The sequence below is a fragment of the Hemibagrus wyckioides genome, linkage group LG17 (assembly GCF_019097595.1).
Source record: "Hemibagrus wyckioides isolate EC202008001 linkage group LG17, SWU_Hwy_1.0, whole genome shotgun sequence".
NCBI classification, from domain to species: Eukaryota; Metazoa; Chordata; class Actinopteri; order Siluriformes; family Bagridae; genus Hemibagrus; species Hemibagrus wyckioides.
In genome coordinates, this window is record NC_080726.1 from 1,723,050 (window position 1) to 1,747,683 (window position 24,634).

Below are 24,634 nucleotides of genomic sequence, written 5' to 3' on the forward strand. Positions count from 1 at the left end.
ATAGATTTATTTATTTTTTATTTATTTTATTATAATTTTTTCAATATTGACATCATGATTATTAAGTTTTAAAAAGCAAAAGTGAAAAAAACTATGTAATTTGTAATTGACCATGTATGTTATTTCTTACCAAGTTTGAGCATGTTTTGAAGAAGGAGAAGAAGAAGAAGAAGAAGAAGAAGAAGAAGAAGAAGAAGAAGAAGAAGAAGAGGATTTAAGAAGCTTTATTGTCATTTCAACCACATATATCTGATGCAGTACATAGTGAAATGAAATGTTTCTCCAGGACCTGGTGCTACAGAAACATACAACATATATTTTAAACACAAAAAACAACACAGTGTTAGGACAGAAGCTTGTCCAAGCCACATAAATTGCAAAGTGTGCAACTAGGTGCAAACAGAGCAACAACAAGACAGTGCAGAAACAATAAGTACTAAAGAAAAGACAACACAAAAACACAGGACACTTAACACCGAAAAAAAAGAAAAAGAACATGTGCAATGCAGTGTAAATGAAATGAAATAAAGTGAAATGATGTACAACTTTGAGAACTGTAGAGAAACCAGGTAACTAATAACATGATTAATAATATGATTGTAACATATAAGAAAAGGAATGTGTGAATGTTCTTAAGAAGTCCAGCCAGATCCTGGACATGAATCCATTTAAACATTGCAGGTGAGACCTGAAAACAGTGGTAAAGTGTCACTCTCCATACAACCTGATAGAGTTTGAGAGCTTCTGCAGAGGGGAAGATTCTCAGATGTGTGCCAAACTTGTAGAATAAACATCTATAAAGATGAAATGTACTGAGTAAAGGGTCTGAATATTATACATTTAATGTCAGTAATGATTTACCTTATTCAAATACATGAAAAAAATCACATTCCATTTAATAAAAACTCTTTCAATCAAAGAGAAAGTTTTTTACATTCAAAACTTCTCTTTCCTAGCTACACTTTATCTTTAAAGTCTGAACTCCTTTTCTCTGTAAAGCCACACCCACTCTCTCCATCACTCTATAACACACTGAACCAGGAAGTTCATTTCAGAGAAGACAAAACTTTTTCTGTCTCTCTGTCTCTTTCTTAGTCTCTCTCTCTCTTTCTTACTCACTCTCTCTCTTTCTCTCTCTCTCTCTCTCTCTCTCTCTCTCTCTCCATCTCTCACTCTCTCTCTCTCTCTTAATGTGTGAGTGCAGTAATCAGGATCAGTTCAGCTGTCCAGTGTGTCTGGATCTTCTGAATGACCCTGTGACTACTCCCTGTGGCCACAGTTTCTGTAAGGTGTGTATTAATGGTCACTGGGATCAGGAGGATGTGAAGGGCGTCTTCAGCTGTCCCCAGTGTAGAGAGACTTTCACTCCAAGACCTGTTCTACGCAGGAACAACATGCTGACTGAAGTGGTGGAGAAACTGAAGAAGACTGAACTCCAAGCTGCTTCTCCTGCTCACTGTTACACTGGACCTGGAGATGTGGAGTGTAATTTCTGCACTGGGAGAAAACACAAAGCCGTCAAGTCCTGTCTGGTTTGTCAGGCCTCCTATTGTGAAGATCATCTTAAACCTCACTATCAGTCTCCTGCCTTTAAGAAGCACAAGTTAGGTGAAGCCTGTGCAGAGCTCCAAGAGAAGATCTGCTCTGAACATGACAAACTGATGGAGATCTACTGTCGTACTGACCAAAGCCTCATCTGTGACTTGTGTACGATGGAAAAACACAAAGGTCATGAGACTGTTCCAACTAAAACAGAAAGAACTGATAAACAGGTGAGAACTGGAGATCATTATAATTTTTCAAGTCAGTTTACACAAATTCTGTTTCTAATCTAATTTCTATTGAGGTGATTTGATTAATTATATGACTGTCATTCAGTTTGTGAAGACGTGTGAAACAGGGAAGTGTGTGTGTGTGTGTGTGGGTGTGTGTGTTGTGGGGAATGTAGTCCATTTTTGTAGGCAGTGGTGTATGCTGGGAATTTGAGTGTGGAGATTGACGTGACAAACACAAATAACATTGTTATTTCTGCCAGCTGCCATTTCACACAAAACCAGAACTCATCATTTAATAAGTGCTGAACAAATATGAACATAGAAGTTACATTATAGTGGGTCTCTTGTTATGAGCTAAAGGAGGAGCAGATAAAATTCCAGCAGAGGTGGAGGAGCTGAAACAGACTGGGGACATTATTAAGGTGAGGAGTGAAAACACAAACACAAACACAGAAACAATGTATTGTGTTTATTTACAGTATGGGGTGTGTGTGTGTGTGTGTGTGTGTGTGTGTGAAGGTGCTGCTATTTATATTTTTCCTTTACACACTCCATGTTGTAACTGTAGGATGATGTATTATTACTTGTGTTACTATAAATAAATTGTTTATGTTAATTTGTGTGTGTGTGTGTGTGTGTTCTAACAGAGGCATTCACAGGCAGCAGTAGATGACAGTGAGAGGATCTTTACTGAGATGATCAGCTCCATGGAGAAAAAGCGCTCTGAGGTGATGGAGCTGATCAGAACTCAGGAGAAAGCTGAAGTGAGTCGAGCTGAACGACTCCTGAATCAACTGGAGCAGGAGATTGCTGATCTTAAGAGGAGAGTCACTGAGCTGGAGGAGCTTTCACACACACACGATCACATCCACTTCCTCCAGGTAACACTCACTGTCTGATCTACAGAGGGCGCTGTTCCTCACAAATGAATGACAAAAATGATTCTGAGATTCATTCAATCATCTCATTTGATGGAGTGAGGAAATCTTTCTCAGATCTGAAAAAACGAGTCAAGCAAATCTGTGAGGCGGAATTCAACAAAATTCGTCCACAAGGTAAACAAGTAAACATTTTTTTTACATGTTTCTGCATCACAGTAAAGAGAGAAGATTCATCTAACAGAAATAAGAAGTAAGCAGGAACAAGACTGCATAAAATCACAAAGTATTAGCATCAGCCTTGTAAATGACATCAAGATAAATTTCGCAGGCAAACAAAGAAAATCATAGGTGATGCATAAATTGAGATGGTGACTTTTAATTTCACATTCATTTCATTTTCTGTCTCCATTTTGTCTCTGTGTCTCCACAGCTGCAGCAGTTCAGATGATTTTACCCTCAGAACCAAAGATCAGAGAAGATTTTCTACAGTGTAGGTGTACAACACACACACACACACATACCTACATTCAGATATACACACACACACACACACACACAGAGTGTTAAAATGTCTGTATTGTTTATCTAAATCTGATCCATTTCTATAGATCAGCATTAGGAGGATAGAAACACAGACAGGTGTCTCACACACACTTATTATAAATCCTGTGATTAACATCTAACCTGTGGACATTTTATTACTTTAGATTTCTGTTATCTGACTCTGGATCCAAACACAGAACATCCTATACTCATCCTGTCTGAGAAGAACAGAGTGGTGACATGCAGTGAGACAAAACAGAGATACTCTGATCATCCAGAGAGATTTGACTACTGTACTCAGGTGTTGTGTAAGGAGAGTGTGTGTGGACGCTGTTACTGGGAGGTGGAGTGGAGTGGTGATGTGTCCATATCAGTCTCATCTAAAGAGATCAACAGGAAAGGACGGGGTTATGAGTGTGGGTTTGGACGCAACAGTCAGTCCTGGAGTCTGCAGTGTCTTTCTTCATCTGTCTTTTTCTGGCACAACAAAATTAAGACTGAGCTCCAAGGTCCAGCATCCTCCAGAATAGGAGTGTATGTGGATCACAGTGCAGGAACTCTGTCCTTCTACAGCGTCTCTGACACGATGAGGCTCCTCCACAGAGTCCACACCACATTCACTCAGCCTCTATACGCTGGGTTCAGGATATGGAGTTATAAGTCATCTGTTAGGTTATGTGATCCATAATGAAATGTTGGTAAAAGTGTTTATTAAAATTATAACTGAGGTGTGAGATTTAATTTCTCCCTGAGCTACACTGGTCATTTTGTGTACAGAAACTGGAACAGTAATGAATGCAGAATGTAGGATGTTTCTAGAAAGAAGAAATGTTCTCAAACAGACTATTCTATTTTGCTTTGGCAAAAACTGTTTCATCAGAAATAATAAAACTTACTCAAACTGCTGTGTCTTTCTGTGCTGCTGCTGATGGAAACACATCCTACTGTGTAAAAGATGTTTATTTCTTGTTTAAGAGTCCAGTTATCCAGTTATAGGATGTCTTGATCTTACCACCTTGTACAACATGGATGTGGGGTTGGATTTTAGGAAGCAAAAACGAGCAAAAACAACAATTATATACAACAACCTCCCACTTTTACCTCAGTTTGGTCTTAGCTAATTCCCACCTACTAGCTAAGTTTCCCCAATCACAGGAGAACTTCCAACTTGAGAAGGTGAAAGCTAACATTCAAAGTGTAAATGGGCCTTAGCACAAACGTAATCTGCACATTTATGTAGAAGTAAAAACAGACACCAATGATTGGCTGTCGTTTCTGTGATTGACAATGAGAGACAGTAACGTCGTCCCTCCCACTCAGAGAACATCACCAGGATTCACACTCACTATCCCCAGTGGCAAGGTGAACACTTTTCAGGAGCCGAGTTATTTGTTCTCCGCTGAACTGCAACTTTCTACAGAACAATCAATAAACTGAACACTTCAAAAATATTTCAAACAGCTTTTATTTCACTCTTTTATTCTTTCTTGGTCTCTTTTTCCGGCTTTTCTGTGGTTTCTTCAGGGTGAAGTCCTCATTCTTCAGCTGAGCACTGGATTCCAGAGCATTCTGATCTCTCATCTTAGCTTCAGCCAGAGAGTCCTGCAAGTTCAATCACCAACAGATGGAATATTAATGAATTATTAAGAGTGAACTGCTACAAAGTCAGATATGAATCAAAGGTGCACAATTTGATTAGTGGTTTGTTCCAGTACCTTGACCCAAACATTGTCAGACTGAAAAAGAAACAATTTCTGCATTGATATAAGAAATACAATAAAACACTGTTTATGGAACCCCGGTCTGATTCAAAGCAGCACTGTGGATTAGTTCTGTAGTAGATTATGATCATGTGTACAGTGATCTTTTCAGATCTTTCTGAAATGGAAGAAATCCAAACACTAAATTAAATCTGATCAAATATTATAAGGTGGCTGTAAAGAAGAAGTTCTCTTTTGACCATACAATTGTAAAATTGTTATAGAGCTTGCTTAAATTCAGTTTCTCTTCATATGTCTTTTGGGTGTACACTGTTCTACAAAATTATTATAATGATGTAGTGCCCTATCATAATGGACATATTATGGGCTTATTAAAAGTGTGTTCTTTATTGTTGATGTTCTGTTTTAGAATTCCTTATAATTGTTTTGCATAAAGGGAAAACAATAACGATTGTTTAGCCAATAAGGGTGTACAGGATAATTCTGGAAATTGAATGGGCGGAGCTATGTGAGAAGTGGAGGGAGATGCAATTAAGGAAGAGACGATGTGCGCGTTTGGGTTTCTTTTTTTTGTGCATCCAAGTTTTAAAAACAAGACCTGTTTTGTTCATCTTACGGATTAACAGCGTGTTTCACCGAAGGACATAAACTACTTGTGGAGTTTTGGCCGCACAGTAAGACCGAGTGAGTAACAGTATGCAGGAAGACGGGACGATAGGCTAAGAGAGACCGAGGCTTTTCTTGCACACCAGGCCTCGTTGCTTCGTGAGCGGGAGATTCGTGAGGATATTGACACGTGCTGTTTCGCGAATAAATGTTAAAGACGTTTGGATTTGCTGCACATTTCATCTGGTCTCGGAAATTGCTATTGTTTTCGTGAACTTCACTATTTTCCTGGATTCGTAAGTACTTTTGTAACTGCTGCACATTCATGAGCTCCAACATTGTGCACCCACAAGTAACTTAAATCCCAGCTGGGTAAACTTTACTTTGGGGTTAAAACTTTATTTATTTATTTTTGGGTTAAACGATAATATATATTTTAGTTGTTGTTTTATTTTCTGAGTATATTATTTTGTTTTTACAATTTTACTTATTACTTTGGTTTTACCATTATCTGTCTGAATTGTGTTGTTGGGTTTTTTTTTCAACATGTGCATTTGGTCATTCGCCATAAAGCGAGTTAATTACAGAAAAGGAAAAAATAAAAGAGAACGTGTTTAATAAACGTAAATATTGTTAACTATAGTTTCCTTCTGTGTTTTTCATGTGAAAGGAACATAATGGGTAATTAGTCAATTAATTCACATCTTGTTTGGAGTCTGCATTATGTGAAATACACAGTCACTTCCTTGCCTTGAACACAAAATCATATACACTAAATTTCTGATATGAGGCCCAGTGTTACTTTTAAATGTTTACTGCATAATTGTAACCATGCATTATAAGTTGAGAAGAAGAGAAGAAGAGTTCAAGACTAAGTTCATCTCTTTTCTTCAAAAGGAGGGTAAATCATTAGTTGACATTCCAAGTTTAGCTTCCCCCACACCTGACCTTAACACTAAGCTTGTTGATGCCATAAACTCCCTTGTCCAAACATGTCATGTAGCCTCATCTGAAGAGAGAGTTGGATATAGAAATTTGCACCCTTTCTCAGGGTTTATACCCACCCCTCTCGGAGAAGATGAGTATGAGGTTTGGGTAGAGCAGACTACTCACATTCTGGAAGAATGGCAGTGTTCTGATAATGTCAAAAAGCAGAGACTAGTAGAGTGTCTTAGAGGTTCTGCAGCAGATATTGTAACCCATCTGCTACTTTCAGTGACTCTTAGTGTGCTGGAGTCAGCATTTGGCACTACTGAGGATGCTGTAGACTTGATGCTAAAGTTTTGGAGCACTTACCAGAATGAAGGAGAGAAGCTCTCACCCTATATACTGAGGTTGGACAGGATGCTGCACAGCATGCTGAGGAAAAAAAGGCATCAAGTATTCTGCTTTGAACAGTCTTTGAATGCAACAGATAATTAGAGGTGCTCTTTCAAGTGACATAGTGGCTATGCGTTTGAGGGTGACCCATAAGCTGTGTGCCCCTCCCTCCTTCAATGAGTTAATGAAGGAGGTAAGAGAAGAAGAAAATCTGGTAAACAGTAGAAGTACATTACAGTCTAAAGTAGCAATGTCTGTAGTGCCCTCTGCCAAGAAAGAGTCTGTTGCCAACTCTAGTCTTGCCGACTCAGAAGTAGAAAAGCTAAAGAGAGAGATTAGGGGACTGAAAAATGAGGTGTTACGTTTGTCAGCTGCAGCAAAAGAACCTGTACCTCATGACCGTCCTGCCATGCACAGTCAGGCTGCAACTGCAGTGAGTAAACCACCAACCAAAACAGTGAACAAGGCTACTGTCTTCTGCTACTGATGTGGAGAAGATGGGCATATAAAGCAAGATTGTACAAATGAAGAAAATCTCAGGAAAGTAAACCAGCGATTCATCAAAATGAGACAGTCATCGGGAAACTTCTCCGGAGCTCAGTAGAGGAACGGCCTGAAGCTCCTGGAAAGACACGTTCCACAAAGTGCCAAAAAGTCAAATGTGAGCCAGCAGTTCTACCGAGCAGGTTAGTGGGACCTAGTTCTGTTCTTCCCATTCAAGTGGAAGGGATTTATGTAAAGGCTTTGCTGGATAGTGGATCACAAGTCACACTGCTATACAGATCTTTCTATGAGAGATACTTAAAGCATCTGCCATTAACACCAATAGAGAATTTGGAAATATGGGGACTGAGCATGCAGCGATACCCATACAACGGCTGTTTGTCTTTAAGGTTGGAGTTTCCAGGATCTGTGGCAGGAGTGGCGGAATCCATAGATGCACTTGTGCTGGTCTGTCCTGATCCTGTCATGAAAGGAGATGTTAGCATTTTGGTGGAAACAAACACATCTGTGGTGAAAAAGCTTGTGGAGGCATGCAAAGAGAAGGTGGGAGATGATTTTCTTCATACCTTGACTGTCCATCCTGAGATCAGAAATGCTTATGAAAGAGTCATAGTAGTTGACAAGTGTATACAAGGGTATCTTCACTCTAAACCAGTGAAATTGCCTCCAGGGGAGAGTGCTAGGGTTTATGGAATCCTGAAATGTCCTGCTGTTCTTTCTGAAAAGACCCTGTTAGTAGATAAGCTAGAGGAATCTAGCTTTCCTGAGGAGCTGCTAGTAACAGCGGAAGTGCAGCCTAACACTGTTGTCCAGTCAAGAAGTATTGGAGTTACAATTAGAAATGTTTCCTCTCATCCAGTGATGATTAAAAGAGGTATGCCCATTGCTCATGTGTTTCCCGTTGAGGTTGTGTCTACAGTCTCAAAACCTCAAGAAAGTAGTGGATAGACCATACTGAACAAGAAATCATTTAACTTTGGCGATACTCCTGTGTCAGAGGAATGGAAACAGCGACTGGTTAAAGGGATGTTAGAGAGTAAGGAAGTCTTTTCATGCGATGAATTTGATGTAGGATGTTCAAGGAGTACCCAGCATCACATTAGAGTAACAGAGGATAAACCGTTTTGTGAGAGGTCACGACAGCTTGCACCAGCTGACCTGGAAGATGTCAGGCAACATCTGGAGAAGTTGAAAGGGGCAGGAATAATCACTGAGTCTAGGAGTCCCTATGTTTCCCCAATTGTCGTAGTACAAAAGAAAAATGGGCAGATCAGGATGTGCATGGATTACAGGATGTTAAATCGATGTACTGTCCCAGATCAGTATACTGTCCCACATATAGAAGATCATTGGTTTGCCTCAATGGGAGCAAGTGGTTCAGTGTCTTGGATCTAAGGAGTGGATACTACCAGATTCCCCTGAGTAAAGCAGACCAAGAAAAGACAGCATTCATCTGCCCGGTGGGGTTTTATCAGTTTCAGAGAATGCCGCAAGGAATTTGTGGAGCTCCAACGACTTTCCAAAGAGTTATGGAAAGTACAGTTGGGGACATGAATTTGTTGGAGGTGTTAGTCTACCTGGATGACCTCATAATCTTCAGAAAGACATTAGAGGAGCATGAAGAGAGGCTACTTAAAGTGCTAGACCGATTGCAGACTGAAGGCTTAAAGTTGTCTTTGGATAAGTGCACTTTTTGTCAGAGTTCTGTCAGCTATATTGGACACATTGTGTCTCAAGAGGGTGTTTCCACAGACCCTTCAAAAATTGACGCTGTAAAGTCTTGGCCTAGACCACAGAATGTGTCAGAGCTACGTTCTTTCTTAGGATTCTGTGGATACTACAGAAGATTCATAAAAGACTATTTGAAAGTATCACACCCTCTAAATCAGTTGTTGCAAGAGTGTCTGTCGTCGACGAGTTTGAAAAAGATCAAAGCAGGACTTCGCCCAGAACGAACAGTGTATAAAGCCTCTGATCCATTTGAGAGTAGATGGACTGATGCTTGCGAAGCTGCTTTTGATGAGTTGAAAGAGACTTACTCAGGCTCCTGTATTGGTCTTTGCCAATCCTCAGCTGCCATACATCCTGCATGTTGATGCTTGCTGTGAAGGGTTGGGTGGTGTGCTGTATCAGGACCAAGGACAGGGGTTATGACCTGTGGCATTTGTCAGCAGAAGCTTGACGCCTTCTGAAAAGAACTACCCAGTCCACAAACTTGAGTTGTTGGCGTTAAAGTGGGCGGTCATTGACAAGTTACATGATTACCTGTACGGAGCTAAGTTTGAGGTACAGACAGACAACAACCCGCTAACTTATGTTCTGACAACAGCCAAGCTGGATGCAGTGGGACATAGGTGGCTGGCAGCCCATTCATCATATGATTTCAGTCTCAAGTATAGGCCTGGGAGACAAAAATGTTGATGCTGATGCTTTGTCTCATCGTCCTCATGTTAAAGTGAAGGATCGGGAATGGATGAGTATACCATCTTCTGGGGTGAGATCTTTATGTAAGTTACCAGGTAAGTCCAGTTGCTTTGCAAGTGCCAGCAGGATTGTCACATCGCTAGGGAGTTCTCCAAAGTCAGTCTCCAAAGCGTACTGTAACTTAGCTACACTGGATGCCTTTGGAATCCCAAAATTGAGTTCTGTAGATTTGTCCTCTGCACAGCAAGAAGACCCGTGTCTTGGAGAGATGTAGAGAGCTTTGAAAAAAGGAGATCTGTCTACACTCAAGAAAGAGGCTCATCAGGACATTCCTTTGATTTATGAGAGAATGGGACAGATTAGCTCTGGATAATGGAGTAATGTTTTGATGCACTCAAGCCCCAGGCTGATCTCTTCAAAAACAGTGGTGTCTGCCTAAGAATTAGCTTTAAAATCACTTCATGATGACTCTGGTCACTTGACAAAACCTATGGGTTTGTGAAAGAAAGATTTTACTGGCCCCAAATGAAGGTTGATGTGGCAAACTATTGCCAGACATGCGCAAGTAGTGGCCTGATGGATCTTGTGTCTATGGATTTTCTATCGATAGAGCCAGACTCCAAGAACATCTGTAATGTCCTTGTCATCACAGACCACTACACCAGGTATGCACAGGCGTTTCCAACTAAAGACCAAAAGGCATCCACAGTTGCAAAGGTCCTGTGGGAGAAATATTTCATTCACTATGGTCTGCCTAGATGGATGCATTTGGACCAGGGGTGGGACTTTGAGAGCCAGCTCATCCATGAGTTGTTTGACTTGTTAGGAGTAGAGAAATCCCGAACCACACCATACCATCCACAGGGTGATCCACAGCCTGAGCGCTTCAACCGGACACTCTTGGACATGTTGGGGACCCTGGATCCAAGACAGAAACCACAGTGGAGCCATCACATTGGCCATCTGGTGCACGTGTACAACTGCAGCCTGAATGAAGCTACTGGCTACTCGCCTTACTTCCTTAAGTGCGGAAGAGAAGCCAGATTGCCCATTGATCTGAGTTTTGGTGTGTCAAGTGATGGTACTTCCACAAAGTCTTACCAGTGCTTTGTAGACTATGCAGCAAGAACTAAAGTCTGCTTATGAGCTGGCTGAGGAAAAAGCTGGGAAGAAAAATGCAGGAAATAAGGAGATATGATCAGAGACTGCATTACTCTCACCTTGTTCGTGGAGATAGAGTATTTGTTAGGGAGACTTAGAAGGACTGTATACAAGTTCTATTGGTGAGTCGTAATTTGCGTGGTAATCACTCCCGGGTGTCGGTCAGAACACAGGAACCAGGCCAATAGCTGAATTAAGTGTTTAATGAACAGTAGGCATAGGCAAACATACTTTCTTTAACTTACAGGATATGGGTGTTTGGGGTTGGTGTGTGTGTGTGTTTCTGCAATTAAACAAATAATAAATATAAGTAACAGCATTATTAATTTAGCATCTATACATTCAACCAATAACTAAACTAAACAGTAACATGGTCAAAGTAATAATAACCGATGCTACGCATTGTCACATGTACAAAAATGTGACCAGTCCAAAATGCATCACGGATTACAGTAAGCATCACTATTTGAACTATTTAAAGTATGTACAAGACAATGTACAACACAACTGAAATATCTTCTTAACCTAATATACACTGCGTGCAAACTATTAATGAGAAGAAGTTGTACACAGCTAGCAGTGCATCATAACACTGGCAATATACAAAATACAACACACAAACATGCTAATCTTAATTATTAAATAAAGAATAAGAATCAAAAACTTACTATATTGCATTAGTGCACACAATATAACTTATATTTATCCCCGAACAGTGTAACACTCATCAGCCGAGCCCCAAGTCCTGCACTCGCTTCTCTTTCTTGTGCATCTATGCGCATAAGGTTGCATTAAAGCATGTCAGTCCGCATCGGAATTGCGCATAGGTGATAGTTCAATCATCAACGCGATCTTTCTTACAGCCGCCCCCAAATGTGTGCAGCACGTTTGTTTCTGATTAGGTGCTTAGTTCGGGTTAGGAACTGGATCTTCATCTCGTATCTCTGAGAGAACAATCAACTTGGCTACAGGTCTAGTGTAGGTCCTGTTGTTGCTCTTTACATCCGCCGTCCTTACGTGTCCATCTGCACTGGGGTAAACTTTGGTGACACTTCCGATAGGCCAGTGTGCTCTTGGCAACTGAGGGTCCACCATCAGTACAACCGATCCTGGGGTTATATCTGTAGAGGTGGAATACCATTTCTGGCGGAACTGTAAACTGGGAAGATAGTTCTTAATGAAACTAGACCAGAACTGGTCAGCCAGAATTTGGGAATGTCTCCAGTGGTGCCTGCTCATGAGCTCGGATTTAGGGTACACAACTTGGGGCAGGGATCCATCCCGCCGCTCCATCAGTAGAACATTTGGAGTCACCGGATCAATGTCTTTAGGGTCGGAAGATACATATCCCAATGGTTTAGCATTCAGTATGCCTTCTACTTCCAAGAGAACAGTATGGAGCACTTTGTCTGTGACAGCTTGACTCCCCACTACTCTGTAAAGTGCAGTTTTGACAGACAGAATTTCCCTTTCCCATGTCCCACCAAAGTGGGGTGTGCCAGGTTGAAGTGAAATTCTATCTTATGCTTGGTAAGCTGGAGTTGGAGGACTGGGGACAGTTCCGCAAGAGCCTCTCACGGCTCCCTTTCTCCTCCCCGGAAATTAGTACCCTGATCAGAGAACAACTCAGCTGGTGTTCCTCTTCTGGTGATGAGCCTCCTCAAGGCCATTAGGAAAGAGTCAGCATTCATGTTGGTGAGGATCTCCAGATGTACACATCTGGTTGTGAGGCACTTAAATATGATTCCCCACCTCTTCTCGGTGCGCCTACCCACCTTGACTACAAAGGGCCCAAAACAGTCCATCCCTGTCGAGTAAAATGCTGGCTTATACAGGCGTAGCCGTGCTATAGGTAGGTCCGCCATCTTTGGGACCTGAGGGTTCAATTTCCATCGTCGACAATCTGTGTAGGTGTGTTGATATCGTCAAATTGCCTCTCGACCTCGTAAGATCCAAAACTGGCGGCGGATCTCCGCAAACACTCTCTCCGGACTGGGGTGGCAGAGTCAAGAATCATAGTCTTGGATCAGAAACTTAGTGGAGGGATGGCGATGATCCAGGATGATGGGATGCATAGTAGCTGGGTCTAAGTCTTCAGATCGGCGCAATTTTCCGCCAACCCTAATGAGTTCACCTGTCTCGTCCAGCTCTGGCGACAGTGTAAGTAGACGGCTATTTCATTGGACTGCTTTCCCATTTCGCAGTAGGCTGAACTCTTCTGTGAAGCTATCCTGTTGGGCCCTTTTCAGAATAAGAATCTCAGCTGTACGGTAGTCATCCACGCTAAGGGCTCTGCTGTTACCTGCCGCCCCTTGAAGCCTTTGTGCGGTTGCCTCTACTAGTTCCTTCCAGGTGGTGTACTGATGTGCTTCCAGGAGGTGAGGCTCCTTGTCAGGGATGGTCGTCGTTACACCACAGAATATCGGCTTGCGAAGTTCTGAGTGATCCTTATCCACTACCGTTACCGGTGGGGTCGGCCATTTGTCTGGGCTCTGAAGAAGAAAGTATGGCCCATGGCTCCACCGGTTAGGCTCAGCCAGTTCCACTAGCTTCTTACCTCTGGTGAGGTCATCTGCAGGATTTTCGCTGAGTCAACATATCGCCATGAAAGTCGATCAGTGAGCTCCTGAATTTCTGCCACTCGAGTGCCAACAAAAACCTTAAACCGGCAGGACTCGGATTGTAACCAGGATAAGACTGTCGTTGAGTCGGTCCAGAGGGTAGTTCGGCTGATTGGCAGGGTGAGCTCTCGCTCCAGCAATCTACTGATTTGGGCTCCTGTAAGGGTTGCACAGAGCTCCAGTCTGGGCATTGAGTGTAGTCGTTTAGGTGCAATTCTTGAACGGGCTATAATGAAGGAGAGAGAAGGCTGACCCTGAGAGTCAACTGTCCTCAGGTAAGCAACAGGTCCATAGGATTTCTCTAAGGCATCGCAGAACACGTATCTCACGAGTGACACTTCTCTCATCCATGGCAGGAGGTACGTACGCTCTGGGGAAGGTGATCTTTGGCAAGAATTCTAACTCTCCTTCCCAATCTCTCCAGGCTTGTAGCAAATCGTGTGGCAGGTGTGGGTTGTCCCAGTCTCTGTTTGTCCCAGAGTTGTCTTACTAGTATTTTGGCGCAGGTGGTGTAGGGCAGAATAAAGCCAAGGGGGTCGTATTGACTGGCCAATACCTTGTAGATGTTCAGCATAGTAGGAGCATCATACTTTACAGGGCGAAGTTCTTATCTCAGGGTATCCGTTGAGCAGTGCCAGCTGAGGCCAAGCGCGGTTTCAGTGTTGTCTATTCGGTCATGAGCAAGTAAATGTTCCAGATTGTCTGATCGGGCTTCCTCCGGTAGGTGACTAATGTCCTCCGGCATATTGCTGGCCCACTGCGGAAGCTCGAATCCACCAGAGACTAGAATCTCCCTTAGCTTATCTATCAGGTTTCTGGCTTGGGCAGAGGAGGAGACACTTTCCAGACAATTATCCACGTAGAAACATCTCTCGATGCTAAGTCTGACATCGTCCTCTGGCTGGCTGTGACGGATTACATGTTGCTGCATGGCGTAAGTGGCACAGCACGGACTACATGTGGTACCAAAGGGTAAGACCTGCCACTCAAACACAGATGGAATTTGGTCTGCTTCCATGTCACGCCAGACAAATCTCAGAAGAGGACAATCTTCAGGGAGGAGGCGTACCTGCTGGAACATCACCTTCACGTCACCACTTATGGCTACACTATACTCTCGGAATCATAACAGCACTCTCAAGAGTGAGGGTCCTAAGGCAGGTCCAGGTAGCAGCCATTCATTTAGATTCAGACCTCGGTACTGGTAAGAACAGTTGAATACTATGCGGTTCTTATTATTGTGGGTCACCATGTGGTGTGGAATGTACCATGATTCCACTGACTGCGTCACCTCATGGGAGTTCAGCTTCTTAACAACTCCTGCTTGGGTCAGTTTCTGAATCTCAGCATTGTATGCCTTAGCTCGTTCTGGATCTTTAGCAAGGTGCCGGTGTTACAGAGGCTGGGCATTACCATTTCCTTAGTGGCTTGGAAGAGGGGCATATCTTTGTGCCTAAGTAATGGGGTGGCATAACGTAAGACTCCGTCCACTTCAACACGGGTGGTCTTCGATTCAAGCATAGTGATGGCCTCTTAGTCTTGTCATGACCTGGTGACCTCTTTCTCATTCCTAAGGGAAGTACGTCCATTTGCCACAGTTTCTCAATGTTCTTGATGAGCCCTGCCAATTGGGGACTGGTTGAGGTCAGTAAACACTGCTGTGGCCGAATGGATTGCTCAACAAGTCTAGTGGGGCCTTGTAACGTCCACCCTAATCGTGTCTTTAGGGCTGCTGGTCCTCCTGGGGGGTCCTAACCTTACTGGCTTAACAGGAGTAATCAAGTGAGGGTGGTCCGCTCCAATTAACAGCAAGGGTTGTGCCTGCTCGACTGCCTGTATTGGGAGGCCCACAAGGTGTTTGTAACCTTTTTGTAATTTGTTCATGGAGTAAGGATGAAGTGCAAGACCAAGACGTTCTGCAATAAAGGCGCCACTAATGAGAAAGCTATTCTGATTCTTATTGGCTGGGGAAATACGGAATGACACTTTGGACCCGGGTAGAACCTGAATATCTTGACGTATCATCCGCAAGGCCAGGTCTTCTGGTTCTCCTCGGAGGCCCAGGTGGTGTGTTGCTGCAGGTAAGAGCATAGTCCACTCTGAGCCGTCATCCAGGATGGCATAGGTGCTCAGAGTGCACCTACCATGGTGGAGTAGCACTCTAATAACCTTTAATAGTACACGAGTGCCATCTACTGGTTTGTCCACATACAGCACTTCAGAAGACGTATTCACCAGACAGCTCTCCTCTTTCGCTGACTTGACCACAGTTTTAGGTGTCTTGGAATTGACTTCATGCAGCACTGGTAGGTGTTTCCCTTGACAAATGCTGCAGGGTTTCCGCAAATTGCACTGGGCTGCTTGGTGATTCCTAGCACATCGCTAGCATCTTCGATGGTTACGGATCCATTCTGATAACTGGTCTGTGGTCAGTTTCACAACCTCTGTGCATTGACTTAAGTAGTGCTCTGAATTTTTACAAAATGGGCAGTAAGGCGCAGTTCTGTTCTTGGCAGGTGGATTCATTCATGCAGGTGGAATTTCTCTCTCCAACTCCTCTCTAGGTCCATGTAGCACTGTAGTGGTCCACCTCTTCTGCTGAGGCTCCTGCCTAGGCCCTTGCCTCTCCTTGGTGTTCTTCACTGTTGATTAACCGTCATATTCCTGGCAACATGACTCATATTGCAGCCACTCAGAGAGATCAGTGAGAGTATAGGTTGTTCCGGGATGATGGAACTTGCGGTGCCGGAACTCGGCTCTCATCTCTGTCGGTAACTTGCTCAGCAAGCGTGCTACATGAGATCCACGCTGTAGCTCTATCTCTTCTGGGGGACCAAGGGATTTAAGCATGCCCACGAGTACTTGGACCTGTAGGGCAAATTTCTCGAAGGCAGCTTGATCTCCGTGTCGAATATCAGGTGAGTCCATAGCTCTGGCTATTTTGTTCAACGCCATCTGATGGGGCTGGCCAAACTTCAGATTAAGAGCTGCCATGGTATGGCTATAAGGTGTGGAGGAGTTAAGATATGAATCTGCTATTAGCCTTGCCTCTTCCAAGTTCAGGTGATCCACTAGGATTTGGTATTTAAAGAGCTCTGTCCCGTCTGGGGGAAGTAGATTCTCCAAAACTATCTTCATCTTAGCAAACTCACTGGGGTCTCTACGACTGAAGTAAGGGATTGTAAGGGATGTAGCTGTATACACAGCTAGCAGTGCATCATCTTAACACTGGCAATATACAAAATACAACACAAACATGCTAATCTTAATTATTAAATAAAGAATAAGAATCAAAAACTTACTATATGGCATTAACGCACACAATATAACTTATATTTATCCCCGAACAGTGTAATTCTCTCATCAGCCGAGCCCCGAGTCCTGCACTCGCTTCTCTTTCTTGTGCATCTATGCGCATAAGGTTGCAAAAGCATGTCAGTCCACGTCGGAATTGCGCATAGGTGATAGTTCAATCAACGCGATCTTTCTTACGGTATTGATTAGGAATCTTGGACTGCAAGGAAAGCATAAGTTGGCAGACAGATGGTGTGCTGAGCCTTCTGTTGTCCAGAGCCAAATGCCCAACTTGCCGGTGTTCTGACTTAAGCCAGAGAGTGGAACTGGACCAGTAAAGGACCAGTAAAGTTCCTCACAGTGTCCCAAAACCTAGAAAGAGGGTTCTGAGGCAAAGGAAGACCGTTGAAAAGAGTCAGAGTTCAGAACAGGAAGTAAGGAATGCACCTGCAATGTCTGAAGTAGAAACCAGAGCAGATTATAATGCTGAGAGTTCTGACAGTGAGGATGGAACATATGGAGTATGGTTTCCAGAATATGAAGACACTCAGTTGACTCTTAGGAAAACAGGAACTGCTCAGACTGATGTCACAGAGCAGGTAGAACATTTAGACACAAGAGCTAAGACTCCTCCAGAAATTGAGATTGTTGAATCCATAGTTGAGTCTGATTCAAGACTTCTAACAGATAGTGATGTTGAGGATTTGCAAAATGAGGGTCAAGTGTCAGATCACTGTGATACTGTTACAAGTCCAGTGCAAAATCTAGTGAGTGTAGACCAAAATGATGTAAATCAGAATATCTCTGATAATGTACCTGAAACTGGTAGAAGGTCTCAGAGAACTGTGCCCAAGAGGTTTACATACGATACTTTTGGGATGCCAAAAGTTGAGTCTGTTCTTGCTCAAACCAAAGCTGTAACCTCTGGTAGATATTGTGCTACTGCATATTTGTGGTTGAATGTGCCTTCAAGGAAGTTGAGTACTTGTACAGTTAGTTTAAGCCCAAGACAGTAATTTAAGTGAGTTATTACAGTTCATAGGTCTACTCATATAAGCTTTAATTTTGCTTATAAATTAGAAAGATGCATATTGTGCGTATGTGACTGAGTAATAAATTTTCGTTTCTTTCTTTTTCTGATTGTACAAAACAGAAAAGGGGGGATTGCTGTAATAGTACTTATTCCACCAATGTTATCATTGGATTATGTTTTCTTTAATGGTTTTTTCCCTTGTTATAAGGACATAACGATTCTTGGTAGGGGGAGAATGTAGTGCCCTATGATAATGGACATATTATGGGCTTATTAAAAGTGTGTTGTTCTTTATTGTTGATGTTCTTTTCTAGAATTCCTTGTAATTGTTTTGCATAAAGGAAAAACAATAACGATTGTTTAGCCAATAAGGGTGTACAGGATAATTCTGGAAATTGAATGGGCGGAGCTATGTGAGAAGTGGAGGGAGATGCAATTAAGGAAGAGACGATGTGCGTGTTTGGGTTTCTTTTTTTTGTGCATCCAAGTTTTAAAAACAAGACCTGTTTTGTTCATCTTACGGATTAACAGCGTTTCACCGAAGGACATAAACTACTTGTGGAGTTTTGGCCGCACAGTAAGACCGAGTGAGTAACAGTATGCAGGAAGACGGGACGATAGGCTAAGAGAGACCGAGGCTTTTCTTGCGCACCAGGCCTAGTTGCTTTGTGAGCGGGAGATTCGTGAGGATATTGACACGTGCTGTTTCGCGAATAAATGTTAGACGTTTGCTGCACATTTCATCTGGTCTCGGAAATTGCTATTGTTTTCGTGAACTTCACTATTTTCCTGGATTCGTAAGTACTTTTATAACTGCTGCACATTCATGAGCTCCAACATTGTGCACCCACAAGTAACTTAAATCCCAGCTGGGTAAACTTTATTTTGGGGTTAAAACTTTATTTATTTATTTTTTGGGTTAAACAATTTTTTATACATATATATATATATATATATATATATATATATATATATATATATATATATATATATATATATATATATATATATATATATATTTATATATTTATTGGTGGTTGTTTTATTTTCTGAGTATGTTATTTTGTTGCAAATCTTTGGTTTTACAATTATCTGTCTGAATTGTGGTGTTTTTTTTCAACATGTGCATTTGGTCATTCGCCATAAAGCGAGTTAATTACAGAAATGGAAAAAATAAAAGAGAACGTGTTTAATGAACGTAAATATTGTTAACTATAGTTTCCTTCTGTGTTTTTCATGTGAAAGGAACATAATGGGTAATTAGTCAATTAATTCACATCAGAAGTTTGGAGTCTGCATTATGTGAAATACACAGTCACTTCCTTGCCTTGAACACAAAATCATATACACTAAATTTCTGATATGAGGCCCAGTGTTACTTTTAAATGTTTACTGCATAATTGTAAGCATGCATTATAAGTTGAGATGTAACTCTCCCTTATTTTTATTTTATTGAATTTTTCCTAGACCTACTTATTATTTGAGCTGATTAGCGGGAGAGGGCTACAATGAGAAGAAATAAAATGAGAAGAAATAAAAAGAAAATAACTTTAACAAACATTTCATACCACATAGGAATGTTATACACGAACATGCATGCTTTCACCAACATTTGCAAATACAGGGAAATGTTCGAACTTTCGGGTTCACTCGGAGAAGAATCCCGAGTTGGGACTTCAAGGGGATAAACAAACAGAAGGAAAACTGTGTTCACATTGTAATCAATGGTATAGGCCATGCAAATGCACTGCATATAATAAGCAATGCCTTAAATGCAATATAAACTCAGACATTTTGCTGCAGTCTGCATGTGCCAGACAGAGAACGTTATTACGTTGAGGCATACTTTCTTGACAGTAGTGAGAAAAGTGATTCAGAGTCTGACTGGGTGGTGAGCCTTCCCATTTGTGGGAAACCAGTAACCTTAAAGATTGACACAGGGGCTGACATTACTATTATATCCTGTGATAACTGTGATTACTATTATATATTGTGATAAGTATTACACACACTCAATGAACTCCTCAATAAAAATTTTGCATGGTTGTGGGACACACAGTAGCAGCAGGGCTGCAACAACATAAAGACAATGCTGTCCTCTGCTCTAGTTTTAGCCTTCTATAACATTATAAAACCTACCATCGTGTTCGCTGATGCCAGCAGCTTCAGGCTGGGTGCCACTCTGCTGCAAACTCATGGTGACAAAATCCTTCCTGTAGCTTTCTGCTCCAGCAGCCTCTCAGTTTAGTTGAAGTACTCTCAAATTGAGAAAGAATGCCTGACTGCAGTTTGGGCTTGTGAGTGTTATTTGTTGGGTCTTGGTGAGTTCACACTGCAGACAGACCACAGGCTCCTGGTTCCCCTGATTAACACTTATGAGCTGGACAAAACACCACTGTGCTGTCAACGTCTGCTGATGCGCCTGATGCAGTTCAGTGTTAAAGTGGTACACGTCCTAGGCAAGTCCCAAGTTGTAGCAGATATGTTGTCACGAAACCCCATTGCAGGGCCAGAGACAGAAAAGGATGTGCGATCTTATGTTGAGGCTGTGATTCAGGCCAGGCCACATGTCAAAGGAAAATAATGCGATGCATGAAAGACGGCCGGCCACACCATGTGCCATCAGAACTGAAGGCTTACCATGCTGAACGAGCATCATTGTCCAGGGCAGAGGGACTGCTCTTACATGGTGACCAGATGGTAATCCTCACCACAAAACAAGAGATCCTTGATCATTTGCATGACAGTCACCAGGGTCTAAACAAATTCAGAGAACATGCTAAAATGGAGGCCTGCCATTGGAGCTAATTTTTAATGCTAAAGTATCTTTATGTGCCTTTTGCCAAGAGCACAGACCTACCCACAGAAAGAGCCACTTACACTCACCATTCCACTTCCTCCCACTTCCTGGCACAGAATTTGTGTGAATATGGAGGGAAAAGCTATTTGGTGGTCATGGATATCTATTGTAGAGACATTGAAATTGCTCATTTGCATCTCACCAACAGCCACAGTGTGATCACTACCCTCAAAGGGATGTTTGTGAGATGGGGGATTCCAACAAAAGTTCATTCGGATAATGGTACTCAGTTCAGTAGCTTGGACTTTGCAAACTTTTGCAAGAGCTGAGGCATCCAACACATTATTAGCAGTCCTCACTTCCCACAGTCAAATGGGGCTGCTGAGCAAGCTGTTAGGACTAAAAAGCACATTCTGTGCCAACTTGACCCTCACCTGGCTCTCCTGAGTTACAGAGCCACTCCAATTGTAGATATGGGGGCAAGCCCTGCTCAGCTAATGCTGGGAGGCCAAATCTGGACTACCCTGCCCATCCTGGGGAGGAAATTGCATCCAAAATCAGTCCTTAGCAAGTTGTTGCCAATGACAAAAAAGCTAAAGCAGCTTATAAGCATGGATTTGAAAAAAGATAATTCCCCACTTAAACCCAGGAGATAAGGTGCTCTTAAAGTATGATGGGGAGAAAACATGGGCCACATCAGGCACTGTAGTGAAACACGCAAAGGAACCACAATTCTATCTGATCCAAACACAAAGTGGGACTATCCTCAAAAGGAACAGGTGTCATCTGCAGCGGATGAGGTCTACAGGATCCGATTCTGTAAAGACTGACATGGACATTTCAACACAAATATCACTACCTTAAGTCACACAGGAACATTCTGCACCAGTCATGACTGCAGAGAGTTCCTTCAGACCCTGTTTATTTTAAAAACGAACTCTAGTGGCAGGTTAATAAAACTGCTAGTCCATTAGAGACTAATAGTGGGTCACATTCCTTATTGATTTTCTCTCCCAAATAGAGAGAGATTAAGGATCATGGTTGTAAGCAAGTAAAGTGTTGTTCATGGATTGATCTGGATTACAACCTTGTTTAGGAAATGATATTTTTGTTAATGTTAAGGCATTGTTTGTTGTATCTATGTGTGCCAGATGCCAACTAGCTCAAATGTCATTCTAATTTGATTTCATTGTGAGTTTTACTTTTCTGTTGTAATTGTTTATTGGGTGATTAACATACATGAAGGGTTTTGTAACCTTGTTTTCTTCTTCCTAATGCTGTTAAAAGTATATCTTTTGTGAGAGGCAGATGTGCTGGGTTGAGCTGAGCTGTTGAGCTGTTGTTCTTAATAAAATCTCAAGAGTACGCAGGCATCATGTGAGTGCCTATGCGACAAATTCTCACCTTAGTGACTTCATAAAGGCCTCTGTAACCCTGGCACTCTTGTTTCTGCTCCTTAAACATCTATGGTCATCAACAAATAGAATTAACACTATACTTGTTTTGTATGATCAATAAATGATCAATAAATAGTTGAACAAACTGTTGTGCTGTATGTTTGAAGTGTGTATGTTGTCTGGAGAAAGGTTTTTAGGTACATATGAACTGTTATGGGGCTCGGAACTAGGATGTCTAACAGAGTCCACACCTGTCAGAGACAATGAAGTGACACGGGACGTGCTCTGCCAAGGTGTAAATGAAGGCCTCTTTAAAACAGTTCTCCACTGGCCTGGTCTTCTGGGGCTGACAGGAAGATTAATCTGCAGGGCAGCTCCTAGGAGCAGGTTGATGGCACAATAAAAGGACTTTATGTGGCAGCAGTGTCTGCGGCTTTCATTTGAAAATGATTACAGATGGGGACAACACAAATGTCAATGACATGTCTGAGGAATCATCAGGTTTGTGCACACTGGAAGCTCTACTGCTTACTTTACACATTTAAGCTAATTTAAATTTGGACTTAATTATCCACACACTTTGTTGCCTTCCACATAGGGCATTATTTAAAGGGGCAGGGCGATAATTTTCCTTGCTTCGGCTCTCTTCACAATTTCTCCCGACCCACACGAGGAATTATTATTGTGTGGGTGATGACTAACAGTATGTCATTGAATTGCTTCCTAAAAGGAATCAATCAGTGGGCATTCCTGCTTTTGAAGGAAGTTTTGTGTGCTGTTGCTAAGCTCCTTCCAGGATCAGTTGGCTATCTTTCCAGCCTTGAGTCATGCATCTTCAGCTTTGTGAGTCCCTTTCTCTGCTGTCCAACTCTAATACCTCCGAGATCTCACTTTGAGAATAGAATTTTGTCTGTTTCATACTCTGAGGAGCTCAGTGTGGACAAGTAGCAAGCAGCAGTCAAATTGCATTGTTCGAAATGCATGAGGGGTTTTGTAACCTTACTACTTTGGCATTTCCAGAGCAACTTACAATTTATCTCCTTTTATACAACTGAGCAATTGAGGGTTAAGGGCCTTGCTCAGGGGCCCAGCAGTGGTGGTTTGGTTGTGAGTAGTTCCTAACAACAAGTGAGAGATTATTTTTTTCTGTATCACAGGTGGTTGTGCTCACAACCTTCCGTAGTCCAACACCTTAACCACTAAGCTACCACATCCTGTATTACACATGCTGTAGCTAAGCTTAGCTTAAATTGGCCTCATGAAAGGTTAGCATTCAAATTTTATTTGTCACATACATAATCGTACACAGTATGATATGCAATGAAATGCTTGCACGACTGTTTTGACCCTTGAAAAGGAAACGGGAATAAGGACAGGAAAAAAAGACTAGGATAAAATGTCAAATATGAAATACAAAATACAAAATATAAAAACTACAATTTTCCACAGTAGGTAAAAATAAAATATAAATAAAATATAATATAAATAAAGTAAGGTAAGGTATAATATGTATACTGAATATATGCATAGGATATGTATATAAAATATAGAATATATATAAAAAATGTAAACAAAAGTATAATAACAAAACTATATAAGTGTGTAATAAATGTGCAGACAGCAGCAGTATGGGGTGGTCATGGAGTGAAATGAGGTGATAAGATGAGAAGCAGTGGTATTGTCCATCTTTAAAGTGCAGATGTGCACAAGTCCTCTTTGTGTATAAACAGGAGCAGAATGTGCAACATATGTTTGTTTTATGTATTGTGTACCATAGTCCTGTAATGTGCAAATATGAGGTGTGGTTGGTTTGGTGTGTTCCAACACGTGTGAAGGAAACATAGCCAATCAGTTGAGTCCTATGTGGAGTTCTGATTGAGAGACTGTATAGCCTGCGGGAAGAAGCTTCTCAGTCTCTCTGTGTTGACCTCAACAGAAAGAAAAGTGTATTATTGGGGTGGCTGAGGTCCTTTGCGATCTTCCTGGCCTTGGTCCAGCACCCCTTGTTGTAGATTGAGTGCAGGTCAGGGAGCTTGGTATGGATGATGCACTCAGCTGATCACACCACCTTCTGAAGAGCTTGTCTGTCCTGCATGATGCTGTTCCTGAACCAGGTTGTGATGTTTCCCATCAGGATGCTCTCTATGGTGCAGGAGTAAAAGTTTCTAAGCACCTTATCAATCAGTCTAAAGTCTCTCAAGTGTCTGAGGTGGAGGAGACGCTGCCAATCCTTCTTCACCATGGTGTTGATATGGTGTAAGCTAATTTAAAAAACAAAAACAAGGAAAAAGGGGTCAGAGCAGTTGTGACGGCAGCGGACCTCACCGGCACCAGCTTGATCGTTAGCTCTGAGCTTGACAACTACTATCTAACTTCATGCCACCTTCCACCTGCATGCAGGCATCTACCACTTTTTTTTTCCAGACCTCCACACTTAGGTGTCAAGGATGTGGAATAATCCTTCTTAGGCCATTGCTATTCAGCCATTGTGGGCCTAGATGAATATGGGTATGTGGCAATGTCTAGGGTTGAAGGGATGCTTGCAAGCAATCTC

The 24,634-nt window shown here is 42.0% G+C and overlaps 1 pseudogene; it reads left to right on the forward strand.

The window, feature by feature from the left end:
• Positions 1-1,190: 1,190 nt before the first annotated feature.
• On the forward strand, positions 1,191-4,033 carry LOC131368004 (E3 ubiquitin/ISG15 ligase TRIM25-like; annotated as a pseudogene).
• The last annotated feature ends 20,601 nt before the right edge of the window (positions 4,034-24,634 follow it).